A 16,355-nucleotide genomic window follows, 5' to 3' on the forward strand; every position below is an offset into this window, starting at 1 on the left:
GGCTCTCAATAAGCCAGATACTGATCTTGCCAGCAGCTATGTTTTCTAGGAAATGTTTATCATCGACTACTTGCTTTTTCTCTCCCATACAGATTTTTCTGTTTAATACTGCTAGAATTGATATTGGTATATTCTACACACACAAAAAAAAACCTATTGCATTTTTAAAAGAAACGGAGGGTGAACCCTAGAAAACAATCTGCCTGGTCACTTTATCTCTTTCTTTTTCTTTCTCTTCTTTTTTCAAAGAGTAAAATCTTTTATTTGATACATACCACAGATAGAGTCAAAGGGAAAAATTATCTATGGAAAAGAATATGATTTCATAATTGGAGAAGGAACTGTGTTCAGAGATGGAAAGCATACAGTAATTTTCTAGAGTGAAAAGCAATTTCCCACAAACACAAGTCATAACTTTTTATCCTGTTCACAATTTTGCAGTTTCCATATTTCCCCAGAAGAATAAACCCCAATTTCCTGACCTTGCTTTAAAAGTTAGTTTTGGGAAACCTGCCACTCAGCTGGCCCACAGTCATTGATTTACAGGAGGAAGCCTCATCTTGCAGCAAATCAATAGCTGGGGGTGCCTCAGGCCTTGGTCTCACCCCCTTTTATGTCCAATTGGTTGTGTGGTCTCAGAGGGAAAATAAAATTAGGGCCTCAATTTTGCTTATCTCATCAGAAAATGCAATTAAAAAAAACAAGGATTCATTCTTCTTCAATCATTCTTTTGTCAAATACTGAGTACCTCCTATGAGATGGGCACAGAGCCAGGTGCTGGGGATACAGTGAAGAGGATGGAGCTCCCCATCTGGGAAGACAGGCATACATGTTAAATCAAAACCTTGATAAATGCCAAGAAAGGAGGTACCAGGTGTTATATAAAGGAGTGAAAGGAAAATTTGAGCTTGTCTGAGGTTCAAGGAAGGATTCTAAGGAAGGACCCTTCATGCTGTAATCTGTAGACAAGTAGGAGTTAATCAAGCAAAGGCATAGGGAGTGAGCATTTTAGACAGAGGGTCCAACATATGCAAAACTGTGATGTGTACACTGAACACAGTGTACACAAAAGACTGAAAGATGAGTGCAGAGTGGAGCAACAAGGCTAAGAGGTAGGCATGCAGAGCCTTCCCAGCCATGAGGAGGATTTGGTCTTTATCCCAAAGCAGTGAATGGGAACTGTGGTGCCCATGTGGGGTGTGTGTGTATGTGTGTGTGTGTGTGTGTGTGTGTGTGTGTGTGTGTGTGTGTGTGTGATCATCTATCCACATCATCCCTTGGCAATAGGTGGCACTCATAAAAAGTGAGTCTCCACAAACATAGAAAACAAATTTATGGTTACCAAAGGGGAAATGGGGGGGGGAGGGAGAGAGAAATCAGGAGCTTGAGATTAACAGATACACACTACTATATATAAAATAGATAAACAACAAGGACTTACTGTAGAGCACAGGGAACTGTATTCAATATCTTGTAATAACCTGCAATGGAAAAGAATCTAAAAAAGAAGGGGTATATGTACATGTATAAATGAATCACTTTGCTGTACGTCTGAAACTAACACAACATTTTAAGTCAACTATACTTCAACAAAAAAAGACTCAGATTGATTCAACCTATGAATAAATACTTTAGGGAAAAAAGAGTGAGTCTTTAAAATTCTTTGAGATTCTAATTTTGAAGACAGGTTTTGGTTCGTGAGATCCTCACGTGTGTCCCTTAGTTCACCATCTATCACAGAGAACCAAGACTGAACCGTGATCAGTATATGAGCCCACTGCAGCTACAAGCTTGCCTGTACTGGATGATACCATCTTTATTAAAAATATAGACAAGTAGATAATTACATAGATGATCTGGAAAGATGCACATCGAAATGTCATCTCTGGATTATGGGATTTGTCAGTGAATTTCAATTTTCTTTTTTGGTACATGTCATATTCTCCAAGGTTTGGAGAGTTATTTTTTAAAGAGCTCCCTGAAAATAGAACTGAGAGTAGGTAAGTGTCAGATTCACATACAAGTCACCAGGCACACAGGGCCTTTCTACTTGGGGATTGAGTAGGATGGGATCAGGTTACCATGAGGGCTGGAGCTCCAAAGAAATACAAAGAAAGGAGGGTGCTATGGACTGAATTGTGTCTCCTCCCCCCAGTTCATATGTTGAAGCCCTAACCTCCAGAGTGGCTGTATTTGGAGTAAAGAGGTTATTCAGGTTAAATGAGGACAAAAGGGTGGTCCCTGATCTGATAGGTTTAGTGTTGCTATAAGAACAGACACCAGAGAACTTGCTGTCACTCTGCCATGTGGGGTCACAGCAAAAAGACGGCCATCTACAAGGCTTCTATCTACAAGGAGGTTGGCTCTTGCTAGAAACCGAATCTGCTGACATCTTGAAAGGGCCTCCCTCCCATTGGACTTCTCAGGCGAGTAATAAATGTTATTTAAGCCAGCCGGTCTATGGTATTTTGTTATGGCACCTAAGCTGACTGAGACAAAGAGGGTTAAACTCCATGGTGGCACCCCCTCTGGGAAGACTTCACAGAGAAGGAGAAATGTAAGTTGCACCTTGTTCGATGTCATTACATTTCAAGTTATCTATGTTCTTTTTATGAAGAAAAATCATGTCACCATCCAACCAATAAAACAAAAACCAAAAAAACCAATAGATCCCAGTAAGAAGTACTTAAAGCATAGTAAATGTGTCCTAATGTGTATCCATGTGTAGATAATGCTTAGAGGGACAGAAACACTGGCCCCAAATAAGATTTGAGCCAAGTTCTCTATCCACTGAGACTGAAAGAAACAGGGATTTTGCACTGCACTCTATGCTGAGGGATCTTGGCACCCAGACACCTAGAGGACTTCATTCAGTGAGTAGGGCAACATTACAGGGGTAGCACAGACATAAGAGGGGACTCTTGTCCAGGCAGAAGCAGAGAGCGTCTCAGAGGAAGTGGGGTTAAAACCAAATTCTGAAGAATGGATAGGAGTTCACCAAGTAGATGAGGGGAGAGAGAGAGAGAGAGAGAGAGAGAGAGAGAGAGAGAGAAGAAGAGAGGAGGAAAGAGAAAGGGGTCTCTTACAAGCGCATGAAGGCAGGAACTGTATCTTCTTGTTTTCTGTGCCTGGTACATTAGCTGATGCTAAAAAACAGTTTGTAGAGTGAATGGGTAGAGGGACACGGAGGGCAGAGGAGGCAGTATGTGCAAAGGCACTGGGGCCAGAAGCGGCATAAGATGTTTGAAAAATTCCAAGCTGTCTGATATTGTTGGAGCTGTGGAAAGTGGGGGTGGGGTGGTGTGGAGGGTGGGAGGGAGGCCAGGGAAGAAGGGAGTGGAGCACAGAGGAGACAGGGTTGGAGAGGTCAACAGGGGCTAGGTCATGCAGGGCCTTGTACGTTGCACTTGGAAGTCTGGACTTGGTTCTGTGGGCAATGGCATCATAGATTTGTCGGCAGGTGGCCGAATCAGGGTAGTGACCCAGGTCTCGGGATCCTAGCCCAGGTTCCCCCCATTTCCACCCAACACCTTTCTCTTTACCCACCTTTACCTGTGACTTTGCAGGGAGGTGCCTGCCACCAGAGGCCGGAAGGCAGGGCCAGGCAAGGACATATATCCAGGCAGGTTTTCCAATGTCTGGTCCTCAGACAGAGCTGAAAGTTGTAAGCTGTTTTCTCTTTCTTTTTCCCTCTGCCCCTTTTCCTCAGACCCAGTGTCCCCACTGCTCACTGCGCCGACACCCGTGCAAGCTGCTCTCTGACTGGCACATAGCAGTTTGGGGGTTGATGGGTGAAAAACTGGAGAAGCTCTGAGGCCGGTCCGAGGCAGGGAGGTGAGAGGTACCTGAGAGGTACCATCTGTGACTGTAGGGAGGTTGTGTAGAGCAACAGCCAGGAGAGGAGCTGGCATTCCTGCAGCCCTGGAGGCAGCGGCAGATGCTGAGAAGAGCACGGAAGCCTGGCTGAGAGTGGGAGGCTGTTCTGAAAAAGGCAATACCACATACAGCTTTGTCAAGTACGTTGAGTGAGAAGGAAAGTCTTACCTGTCTGCCTCTGTTCCACCCCCGCCCCCATGCACCAGCCACCATCCATAGCCAGCTTCTGCCTTCACCTTCCGATCCCAGACTGGCAGAAACAGTGATAGGAAAGTTCCCACCATACATGCCCCACACAGTGTGAAAACCCCAGCCCTGTTGCTAGGCCATGTGGTGCCTTCTGCAAACTAGTTAAAGACACCCATTCTCTAGACCCTACAGCTGCCTGCTGTGAACAACCCTTGTCGCCACTTTTGCCTGTCCCCCAGTGCTCTCCAATAAGTCCCCTGTCCAAAGGAGACACTCTCGGGAAATCCCAAGGTCCAAGAATAAAACAAGGCAGGTACATTTTTAAAGTGCATTTTCAAGACTGTACTTCAGTTACATGTGAAACAGAAGCCCAAATCAAAGATGCTGTAGCCCCTCTCCCTTCATCTCTGTCATGAGTCATCCTGGTATCTGAGCCCCCAGGACGAGGCCCCAGATGCTTCCATGGGACTCATTCTCTGCATGCTACAGATGGTTCTGGCTTTGTACATATTTCATCTGTCTGATTGTGTGTGGTTTGGGGCGAATGAAAGCAAAGTGATTTTTTTGTCTCCAGCTTTGCTTTCAATATTTAGAGACTGTATTTCCACCAGAGCCTCCGAGATGTAACTAAATGCAAACAATCCCTGCCAATGTGCAGTCGAGCCTTCTGCAGGGAGGGGGGCTCGAGGTTGTAGATTCCCATTAGCACATTGACATCTCATCCTCTCTTCTCCCCAATGGGCTCTTGTATGAAGCTGAAATGCCAAGTTCTTTCCCCAGAGAAATGTTTCCCTCCCACAGTACATTTCGATCAGACGTGTCACATGTCCCCAACCGTAACCAACTATCTCTCCACCAGCCTCCTGTATGGTATAACTGACATCAGATGAGCTCATCACATGCAGAAATGCTGGGGCCATAGATCTTTCAAAAGATTAAACGAGGCACCAAATCAGGCACCAAAGTGGGGATTAGAAAGTACGGTGAATGACAGAGACAAAGGCTGTTCAGATTCCCTGCAAGATTAAGAAACTATCAGAAAGGGCCAGACGTTCTGTAATTGGGCCGGGCCTATCTCATTCAGATCTCTGAAGGTGTTTATCAGTCCCTTTGTGTCTCCCAAGGAGATTAAAAAAAGGGCAGTAGAATAGAAATAGTCATTTCGGATATTTTTATTTCCACATATATCTCCTCTGAAGCAGTCAGATCTCATCGTGTCACTATACTGCTTATAATCTGATGGCTCCGGGGCTCACAGAAAATAGCACACATTTCTTAGCATGAAAGACTCCTCCAAACCCATCTCATTGCACTTGCCTTGTCTCCTTGCTGGTTGCTCACTTGTGCTTGAATTATATTTGACTCCTTGGGACTCTCGTGCATCCTAACACCACATGTCTTTGCTTATGCTGTTTGCAATGCCATTCCACAAGTCGTGTCCATGGTCTTCTCCAGCTCATCCTGCAGGAGCTCCCTCCAGGAGAAACTCCCGTGTGGGAGAATTTGTACTTGCACATCTGCCTTACAAAAATCTTCATCAGTTCCCTTATTATAACATTGTCAGATGGTATGGTTACCCTTTGCTCACACATCTGCTCCCTTCCTGGACTCTGAGCTCCCGTCTTGATATCTGAGCCTATTCTTCTTTTTTAAAAAAATTTATTTATTTTATTTTTGGCTGCATTGGGTTGGGTCTTCGTTGCTGCACATGGGCTTTCTGTAGCTGCGGCGAGCGGGGGCTACTCTTCGTTGCGGTGCGCGGGCTTCTCATTGCGGTGGCTTGTCTTGCTGCGGAGCATGGGCTGTAGGCGTGGTGGCTTCAGTAGTTGTGGCACACGGGCCCAGTAGTTGTGGCTCGCGGGCTCTAGAGTGCAGGCTCAGTAGTTGTGGCGCACGGGCTTAGTTGCTCCACAGCATGCGGGATCTTCCTTCCCGGACCAGGGCTTGAACCTGTGTCCCCTGCATTGGCAGGCAGAGTCTTAACCGCTGCACCACCAGGGAAGCTCATGAGCCTATTCTTCTTTGAAACCCTGGCTCTTAGCAGGCGGTCTATGAATATTTGCTGGATTGAATGGAATGGAGTGGAATTACATTTCAAAGAAGAGATGGAATGCCCAATCTGTATGTGACTGGTAAGACCCAGTGGAATGTTCTAGCAGGGTTTAGAGTAGGTTTACATTGTTACATAAGTAACTCTGATGAGGAAATTCATTGCAGAACTCTTAAGGAAACAAAACTATAATATTTTACTTGAATATTTACTTGTATTATTCATTCATCCAACTACTGCTTATTTAAGGTATGCTACAATGTTCTAGATACCAGGGATTCAGCAGTGAACCAAACAGATAAAAACTCCTGCCCTCCTGGGACATATATTTTAGAACTCAGAGTGCAGTGGTTAGGGTAGGCTCTGGATTCAATTTCTAGCTTGGTCACTTACTAGCTGTGTAAAATTACTTAACCTTTCAGTGTCTCAGTTTCCTCATCTGTAAAATGGTGATAGATAATAGTGTCTATGCACAGGGTTGTTGCAGAGATAAATAAGTTAATACACGTTAATACACTTAGAAAAATGCCCAGCGTATAGTATACATCCAACAAGTGTTAGTTATTATTATCGAATAGTTCATTTTACAGCTGAGAAAGCAGAGGTACAGACTCCACATTGGATGGTTGCTCTACTCTCTCACTCAGGTGCCCCCAGAAGAAATCAGCCTGTAAATACCTGTTTTCCCTCTGTCACTTTCCTGGAACTGCCCCCTCCATTCCACTCTGGGTCCTCACCCTTTTCCTTGATTAACACTTACATGTCCTTAAGGTCTTAGTTTAGAATCATTCTGCCTGGAATGTCCACGAATATAGAAATCAGAGCTATTGGAGTAAAATGAAGTCGGGTTCACTGCGGAGTGTCCATCCAGATACATATACTGACATTATATTTAGAGGTGGATTATTCAGAGCTCTCTACCGTGCATCAATCTCATTGCTCAACTTCATGTTCTCCAGAGAGAGCCAATGGGAGATTCTGGGCAGTTTCGGTAGGAACGAAAATCACCTCTCTGAAGTACTCAGCGTAGGGTCCTGTCACTTCCTACCTGTGTGATCTTGAGCAAGTTATCGTTTCTCCCTATCTTAGCTTTATCATCTGAGAAAGGGGAGCTGGTTGCACAGATAACTGCCTATCTAAGTCAAAGTGAGAATTAAATGGGGGCAATTATGCAAAGCCTTCAGTACAGTGCCTGCAGTATAGGAAGCATTCCATAAATAACAACAATTCTTATTCTTATTTTTCAATGAATCGAATTGCCGCCTTATCCAATCACTTGACTCCATGGTATGTTACTTAAATGCCAACTCTGGAAAGGAGCAAGCATTGCAGCAAATATTCTCCTGAATGTGAATTGCTTCCTTAATCATCATAAAGGACTTTGCACAACACACAAATCTAGTGCCTTGTACCCCCAATCCCTTTCTTCTTCCCTTCAATAAACACTTTTTGAGGATATTGGTAGAGATCGGCCAGGTTTCCTGCAGTAACAGTCTCTAAATCTAGTTTAAAACACCGAAGGTTTCTTTCTTGTTCATGCTGTGTGCCCACGGAGGGCTGGCAAGGGAACTCGGCTCACTGAAGTCACTCAGTGACCCTGGGGACCGGGCAGCCATCATCTGAAATATTCTTGTTGTTCGTGGCCAGAGGGAAAAGAGAGAGCCGTGGATGTTTTCAAACCAGCAGATAAGTGCCTCAGCCTGGAAGTGGCCCTCAACACTGTGTCCGCCACTCACTAAGCACCGGTCACCTGCCCACTCACGCCCAAGGGAGCCAGCGGTGCAATTCCAGAAGCGGGGTGGGATCCCAGTGCAATTCCAGGAAGGCCACGTTTGACTAGGATGACAATTCCGAGATACCAACCATGTGCGAAGCACTCCGATGGCCCAGTTGAAGATAGGATGATACGTAAATTGTACCCTTGCTCCTCAGGTGACCTACAATCTGGCAGGAGAGATAAGGGACAGCAGAAGGCAGAATAAGACAGATACTACTTCTGAGCTTCCAGCCGCATTCCACCGAGCCTAGAGGACGAGCAGAGTGATTAATTCTCACAGCACTGCCGGGGACCCAGAAATTCATTACCAGGGGCCTGGCAGGGACTGCAGAGATGTTATCTGGGAGAAGAGAACCGGGGTAGTAATAGCTCATCATTTTTAAAGTTCTAGTGAGGGCTGTCATCATCAACCCCATCATTTATTTAAGCATCTATATGTCTGTGTGATGGGCCAAGCAAGCAGCAGATGTGGTCCTGCCCTCTTGGAGAGCTTGGGAACTAGGGAGCCTCAGGCAGACCGTCCATGGGGGAGGGGCGGGGAATAGGGGGTGGGAATCGGGGATAGGGAATGACACGCACCGGGACATGCTCTCATTCCATCTCACACATGATTCAGCTTTTCAATCATAGTTACTGGGCACTAATTTGGTGGAGAAGACAGGGAAGACGATTGGGGAAACAGAGAAAGATGTGGAAGCCTGGGTCTTACCTTCAAGGTGTTTATGAAGTATTTAGAAAGATAACACTGAGATGCAGGGGAAATAGCACAAAATATAGTAGATGGGACTTCCCTGGCGATCCACTGGTTAAGACTCCACGCTGCCAGTGCAGGGTGCGGGTTCAATCCCTGGTCGGGGAACTAAGGTCCTGCGTGCGGTGCAGGAGCTCTAATATATATATATGAGAGACTAGTGCCTAAATGAGGGATTCAGACCTGTTCTATAGCGTCTGAGGAGAGAAAGAAAGCTCCTCCGGTGAGAGTCTGGGGGCACAAGCAGAGGAGGCAGACTCCCTCTGCCCTGAAGATGGGTACGTTTTTGGTTGATGGGGAAAAGAGACGGCATGGGCAATGGTAAGTGAAAAGTGGTTAGGAAGGACGGTGAAAAGTCCAAGTAGGGTTTCGCCCAAAGAGGGGCTTTGTGTAGATGAGCGGTAGTCAGAAAGGAAGGGAGGCTGCAGGCATGTGGTAGCTTCCAGGGCTGAATTATCCACAGGGCAGTGGGAGTTCTTTGAAAAGACGCAAACTAATATTTATGAAGCATCAACCATTCAAGGTCAAGTTCTGTGTTAGACACCTCACATCTATTAGTGTATTTTATCTTCGCACCAATTTTCAGAGGTTAGCAGGTGTATCGATGAGGGAACAAGCTCAGAGAGCACCTGGGAATAAGGGGCAGGGCTGAGGATCACGCCCGGGACTTCGTGGCATTGAACTCTGTGCCTCTCCTATCACGCTGCCCTGATGATTCATCCAGACAGTGGCGTGGGACTGTCAGGAAGTTACACGGCACGCTAAGATCAAGCAAACTGTGGCAGCAAGAGACATTAGTGGCAGGGAGATTGATAAGGAGGCAATTATGCAAATCAAAATTTGGGTAAGGGCCTGAATTGAGATAATGACGGGGAAATGGGTGTGACCGTGAGCTGAGGGGAAGTCACAAGAAAGTGCCACATTGGGAAGAAAGATGGTGATGTGTAGACACATGAATTTGAAGAAGACAGAGGGCCAGCTTGTTATTTGGTGTTATGAGACCAGATGAATGATGTGTTTATGGATAGATGCACAGACACTGAGGCCTGAGGCAAGCTACTTCACCTCCATAAGCCTCAGTTTCCCCCTCTCTCAGGATTACTGTAAGGGTCAATGAGGGAGAGCATGCAAAACATTGAACAGTGTCCAAGAAGCCATCAGAGCATCTGAGTAGTGGTAGCTGATACTTTATTAGAAAGAGAGGTGTCAGGGTTTACGAGTGTGCCTCCTTTCCCACAGTGAGTTGCCTGGTGGGCTCTGGAAACTGCCTACAGCTTCCATCATGACAATTTGTCTGATTGATTCTCTTGAGTTTGCCCATTTGGACAGTACACCTGCCCTTCTGCATCCCCACATCCATGGGGGTCCACCATGGTTTGGGGGGAGGCTGACCTGCCCTGAAGTGTGGTGAGCTTGGGGTGTCTGGGTCTCCTAAATGAGAAAGAAATGGACCAACCTGCCTAATCCCCTGTGCTTATGGAACTGGCTAAGCCTCTTCTGTACATCACCAAAAGATACTCTCTTTACGTGGAGTCACTGCATGTACTATACCAGGTGAGTGTTTGAGAAAAGAGACCCTCAACCCCAAACCACTATCCCCACAAGGTCACATAAACACTCCCCGTTCTTATCAGACAGCAATGTGCAGAGAGAATTTCATAAACAAACTTGGATGTGCAATGAAAAAAGTCCCCACGCTAGGCAGACAATCAAATTTCTACATCTTAAAAGCCCCGGTGAAATACATACATAGTAACCAGGTTTGTCCTCATGAAAGTCATCCTGCCACCCTCCGGCTCATCCTAAAAAGATCTATATTAAAAGTCAGCGTCATCGTGTCCATAAAAGATTGAAGCAAAAAAATGTAATGTTGAGTGTGATTCTTGCAGAGCCTAAGGCAACCTTAGCACAAGGCAAGGCTCCCAGGAATGCCAGGGTAACCAAAGCCAGCTAGTTATTTAATAAAGTCAAGGAGTACCTGAAACCGTGTACTTGTATGTAACTCATTAGAGACTGAAGGACAATCAGAAAAGCATAGCTGAAGTTTTCACTGTTCTGTTAACACTCTCATCACCCGCCCCCCCAGCCCCAAACAAGTCTTGAGGATCTAAGTATTCCCAGCTTTGATATTTATTTTATCCATACATGCCTGCCTGTTTCATCAAAATCAGACATCAGTTGCCAGTGACGACTCCTGTTGTCACAGTCACCTGGCTTTCTCTCTTGCTTTCTCTGCTTGTCCCCTTCATTAAAGCCAGTTTGAATTTCAGTCCCCAGGCCTGAGAGAGTTCTTGTAATTGGGTAAATTGACACAGAGTGAGTTGGTAACTTCGCTCACGGTGGTTACCTTCTTGACCTCTCAACAGGCCCACCTTGAGAAGAGGTTCAGGGACACCTGCCGTGGGGCCCATCTGTCATGGGCAGAAGCAGATGGCGTGGCCTCATGGGATAACATTTGCAGGATTGTGCAAACAAGTGTAGCGGTTGATGGCGTGATATGGTCCCCGTGGAAGTCCCAGCCTCGTGGAATATAAAAGCTAGAACAAACTGGAGACCTATTTAGTGACAGAGGAAGATACTGGGGCCAAGAGAGTCGCAATGACCTGTCAATCAAAGCTCAACTTCTAAAAGCCTCAATTCCCTCATCTAGGAAATGGTGGGACTGAAATAAGAATGCAATGAGATCACTTGTAAATTCCACATGTAAGGACTTCTCTTCCCTCTAAAGCATCACCTGGTCCTGCCTGCATCCTAGAGCCTGATGCAGAGATGTTAGTATCCCAGGTCCCCCATTGCCTCCTCTTCGGGGGTCATTCAGTGCTACCTACCACCTCTCCTGCATCCCCTTGCTCTTCTTTTCCGTGAGGTAGAGGAGATATCTGTGTGGTAGAGGGTGGGGTCCAGTGAGCCTGGACGGAACCCACGTGCCCCAACTGGGGCCTGTCTGTAATCAGGGAAGACCTGGACCAGCTGCTCTAAGAGGGCATCAAGGTGCTGGCAGCACCCAGCACTCGCTCTCAGGGTCCCTCTTCCACACTCCCCTCCCCCTGACATTTGCTGTGTGCTCTCCTCAAACCAAAAGGCCCCCCTGCCTTCTTCAAACATGAGGAGTGGGCTTGGCAAGGGTAAAAGTGAGTTCGGGGAGGCCAAGTGACATGAGGGGAAGATGGGTGTTTTATTCCTTCAGTGTTGGGGGCTGACTTTTTAGAAAGAGGAGGCCTGTACCTCAGAGCTGCTGATAAGGTCACTTATGCAAATTTCAGTTTCTGCAGTGGCTCAGGTGTGCCACAGATCAGAGCTCACACCAAAGCCCCCCACCTCGTGGCTGAGCCTCCCATCCCCGGTTCCAAGGGCTGAGCTGACTGTTCGTCCCCCTCCTACTTGACCACAGGCAGGGATGAAGCCACATCCTGAGTTCTTGTGCCTCTGTGCTGGCTACAGCCTCATCTCCAGCCTGTAGAAGCAGTGGAGATCTTTCTGGATGAGATACCCTCACACAGCCTAGGTCACATGGGACAGTGAGGGAGACCCTTCTCTTAGCTCCGTCTTAATTTGTAATGATTAACTTAGAACAAGATGGAGAAACAGCCACTGGTCCCTTCATCCCAATCCTTGCAGTGTCCAAGGACTGTGTCACAGGCACAGCTCTCTGGCCCGCAGCCTTTCATCTCGGTCCCAGCTGTGTGGGTCTACACAGTCCAATGGGCACATCAGCTTTGGTTGTGGACTCAAAGCCCCTCCCCTCGGGGCATTTCTGTCAGGTGCTGCCATCAGCCCTGAGATAGGGAAGTGGGAGAGGGTTACACTTTACCCTCTGACTTGCTTGTGGAACCATGGGAAACTCCATAAGGTTTGACTAAAACCCTGGGTTACAGTGAGTAAAAACAGGACAAAATATTTGGATTTGAGATTACCACAGGAAATCTCTGACCCGGAGCTGCCCATAATTCTCCCAACCTGGCTGCTTTCCCAGAGGGTCTCTCTGAGTTATCAGTGGGACCTGGGCTTCCAGAACTAGGACAGGGAGAACTCATAATTTTTCCTTGTCACTTTTGCCCATAATCATCATCACGCTAGCCAGACTGGATTGAGGAAATAAGCCAAGATAAGGGGAGAAAATTAGCGTGGGCCATGAGGCAGGGGTCCATTTTTTTCTTGGGGCATCAGATGGGAACATCATCTTCTCCCTTCAGGAAGCCCTCCACCCTTTTACCTATACATCCTCTCTCACTTCTGACTGTCACAACCTTCCAAGGCATGCTCTAAAGCAGAGAAGAAAAGAAAACTTTACACCAACCTTGAAAGGACTGTAATTCTGAGATTCGAGGAGAGAGTGCCAAGATACCTCTGTTAATTAAACTCATTTTGACTGTAATTTATTCCTTATCCACTTCCTAAGGTGTTATTGACAGCTTCCAACAAAAGATGCAGATATAAGAGAGCAAAAATTCAATCAGAATTCAATGAGACCCTAACATGTGCAAGGTACGGGGTTGAGGGGAGTTCATCTTCGTGCAGAGAGCAGGGGCTTTGGAATAGCTTATAGCTGTGTAATGTGGGCAACTTATTCAATATCTTTGAGTATCAGTTTCCTCTTCTGTAAAACAAAGTTGATAATCACAGCACCTACTTCACAGGACTGTTGTATGGATTTAAGTATATGTGAAGTGAATGTAAAGTACAGTCTCTGACAATTAACTGAGCACTTAATACACAGTAACTACTGCTGTGATTATTTCTGAACCAGGAAAGAAAATGATGGTGGGGACGTTGTCCCTGCTCCATGGGAGAGACAGAGGTGGGGAAGGAGTTGAGGTATTTGGAGAGAAGCACACAGGGTGCCCAGTGAGTAGGGTATGAGCAATAGGAAGAAGGAAGTAGGTAGAAGAAGGATGTAGGTGGGAAGAAGGAAGTAGGTGGGAAGAAGGATGTAGGTGGGAAGAAGGATGTAGGTGGGAAGAAGGAAGTAGGTGGGAAGAAGGACGTAGGTGGGAAGAAGGAAGTAGGCTACCTCAGTACAAGGTCTATCTTTGAATTTATCCTGTCAGCCATGAAAAGCCACTGAAGCCACTTGACAATTTAGAAAGATCATGTTGATAATAATGTCGAGAATGGATTAAAGTAGGAAGAGCCAGGAGGCAGTTATGGACCTGCCGTAAGACATGAGGTAGAGAGAAAATAACATTTTTAGGACCTTCGCAGTGGAGAGGGAAAGTCAGGGACAGAGTCCAAGGCTTCTGGCTTGTGTTATGTGGGATGCTTCACTAGAATGTCAGCTCCATGAAAGCAGGGATCTCGGCTTTATACACTGATGTGTCCCCATCTCTTAGAACAGTGCCTGGCACATAGTAAGTGCTCAATAAGTATTTGTTGAATGAGTGAGTGGACGAGAGTGATATTAACCAAGGAAGGAAACAGGGATTAGCGAGTTTGAGGGTGAAGTTAATGAGTTGATTCTAGGTGTTCTGAATTTAGAGTGACCTCTGGGACCTTCAAGTGAAAATGTCTCAGGTGAAAAATGGAAGTTTGGGCTTGATACTCAGGACAGAAAGCTGGGCTGGAGCAGAGTTTCGGAATCACTGGCCTAGAGAGATGGTTGAGATCATAGAAAGATGAAAGTCAACTTGGGAAAGTCTGTAGAACAGGAAGAGAAAATGGTCAAGAATGGAAACTTGGGTGAAGACTCACACCCGGGAAGGGATGGGTGGATATAGGAGGAAGAGCCCAGGGGATGGAGGAAGGATAAAGACCAGACGCAAAAGCAGGAGACAGTATAGGGTGTTGTTTTACAGACTCTGAGACGTAGCTTCAAGAGAGGAGTAGTCACGCTAGCTGCCACAGAGGGTTTGGGTAGGAAGAGGTCACAGAGGGCTACCTGATCTGGCGGTTGGGTCGTCATCAGCGAGCTTATGAGCTATAGGGATAGATGTTGGCTCTTGGGGACCAACAGAAAGGATTTCTGACCGTTTCACACTTCCTTTTTCCAAATAATCAGCAAATTATTCCAAATTGTTTTAATTAAATGCAAAACCAAATAGGCACATTCGTGCAATACGAAGGAGTGACTTCCAATTTATAATGTCCTTGCCCGGCAATAATGTCACCAATTTAAACATGAGATTAAAAAATAGAAATTTTCAAGTTCTAATAATATTGTTAGCTTTCCCACTTGGCTTCCATGTGATATTTTAGACTATTCCTGTAACTATTAAGAGTGCTCTTATCTACACAATTTGGGAGCAAGTTGTCACCTCAGAGAACTTTAAATTGGGTGTGTGCTTGCCTCTGTGTCTATGAAAACTTCATCTTTCTTAAATGTCATTTTCTGAACTTTAGATATGCAAACTTAGAGTGAAACTCCAAAATGCAATGATTTCTTTTTACAGCCATGATTAGATTTGTCTAAATCATTTGGTCAGCTCAGACAGTTGTATTAAAATTTTTCAAAAAAATGATAGAAACCAGAACATGCTATCTAAAGTATACATCCTCTCCCAATGTTTTGGAAAGCTGATGGCATGTACTTCATATGCAAGGCCCTTGTTCTCAGGACTGTTCCATATGAATAAGCAAGTACATAAACTCGACCTCTCCTAGCTCAGCTCGCTCGGCCGAGGCCTGGCCCTGAGGAAGGTTGCCCAGATTTGCAGCCTCGTGTAGGATTTGATTGATAGGGTGCAGTATTCCTGTTCATATAAATATTTTAAGTTGGAAAAAACCCTTTTGTTATTTTTCCCTCTGCCTAAGAAATACTTCTACGAACGCTTCCCATAACAGAGCCTTCAGTAACTCTGGTTTCAGTAACTCTTCCCCGGGTGACAAGGAAATAGCTTCTTGGCACTGTTGGTTTTCCACAACTGTTTTAAACATGGTGAGAGAAGATGCAGAGCCACACCACTTTAAGGCAGACAGAAAAGATCCTCATTTCCTGTAAACTGTTCATCCTTTCTCCTTGCCATTTCCAGATGTGGGAAAAATTAACAACTGCTTTAATATGGAAGCAAGTATACCCATTATACTATTGACCTCAGAGAGTCCAATTTCTTTGAAAGTTTCTGATTTCCACCCATTGTGTTATGGTGCAACCTGTAATTTGGATTTTTATCCAAGAATTGTTTCTTCTAGGAAGCCTTCTGTGACTAATTCCAGGCCATATGTCTCTTCCTTCCTGTAGTGTGTGTATGTGCACAGGTATGTGAGTACGTGTCCGTGTGTCCGTATGTGTGTGTGACTTGCCTTTCCCCCCTTTATCCTTCTGTGTTATCTTCTTTTTGTTTGTTCAGATATTTGCCTCCCCCATCCCTCTCATTAATCTGCAGAATCCTCCAGAGCAAAGATTGTATCTTCTTTTCCTTTTGTTTTCCAGTTCAAAGTATCTAGCCAGAGATTAGGCATCAGAGAAGCATTTAATCAGCGCTCTTGGAGGAAGGGATGTTAGGACAGAAAACCAGATGCCAGGATCTGGGATGGTACCCCTTCCTCCTGACTAGTACATTTTGCTCCGTGATTCTTATCCTATGCTGCTTCACAGGGGATTCATGAATCCTCTGGAATTGTAGCAAAGTGTTAGTGAAATTGTGCTTGTGTGTGTGTGTATGCCCACTTTTCTGGGGACAAAGTCTTTAGCCGTCATCAGATTCAAAGGGGTCCAAGATCCTCAAAGGCTTGAGGGATGAGCCCTCTCCCTCCCCTTGGTGCTGGCAACTGTATAG

The sequence above is a fragment of the Phocoena sinus genome, chromosome 5 (genome assembly GCF_008692025.1).
Source record: "Phocoena sinus isolate mPhoSin1 chromosome 5, mPhoSin1.pri, whole genome shotgun sequence".
Classification (NCBI taxonomy): Eukaryota; Metazoa; Chordata; class Mammalia; order Artiodactyla; family Phocoenidae; genus Phocoena; species Phocoena sinus.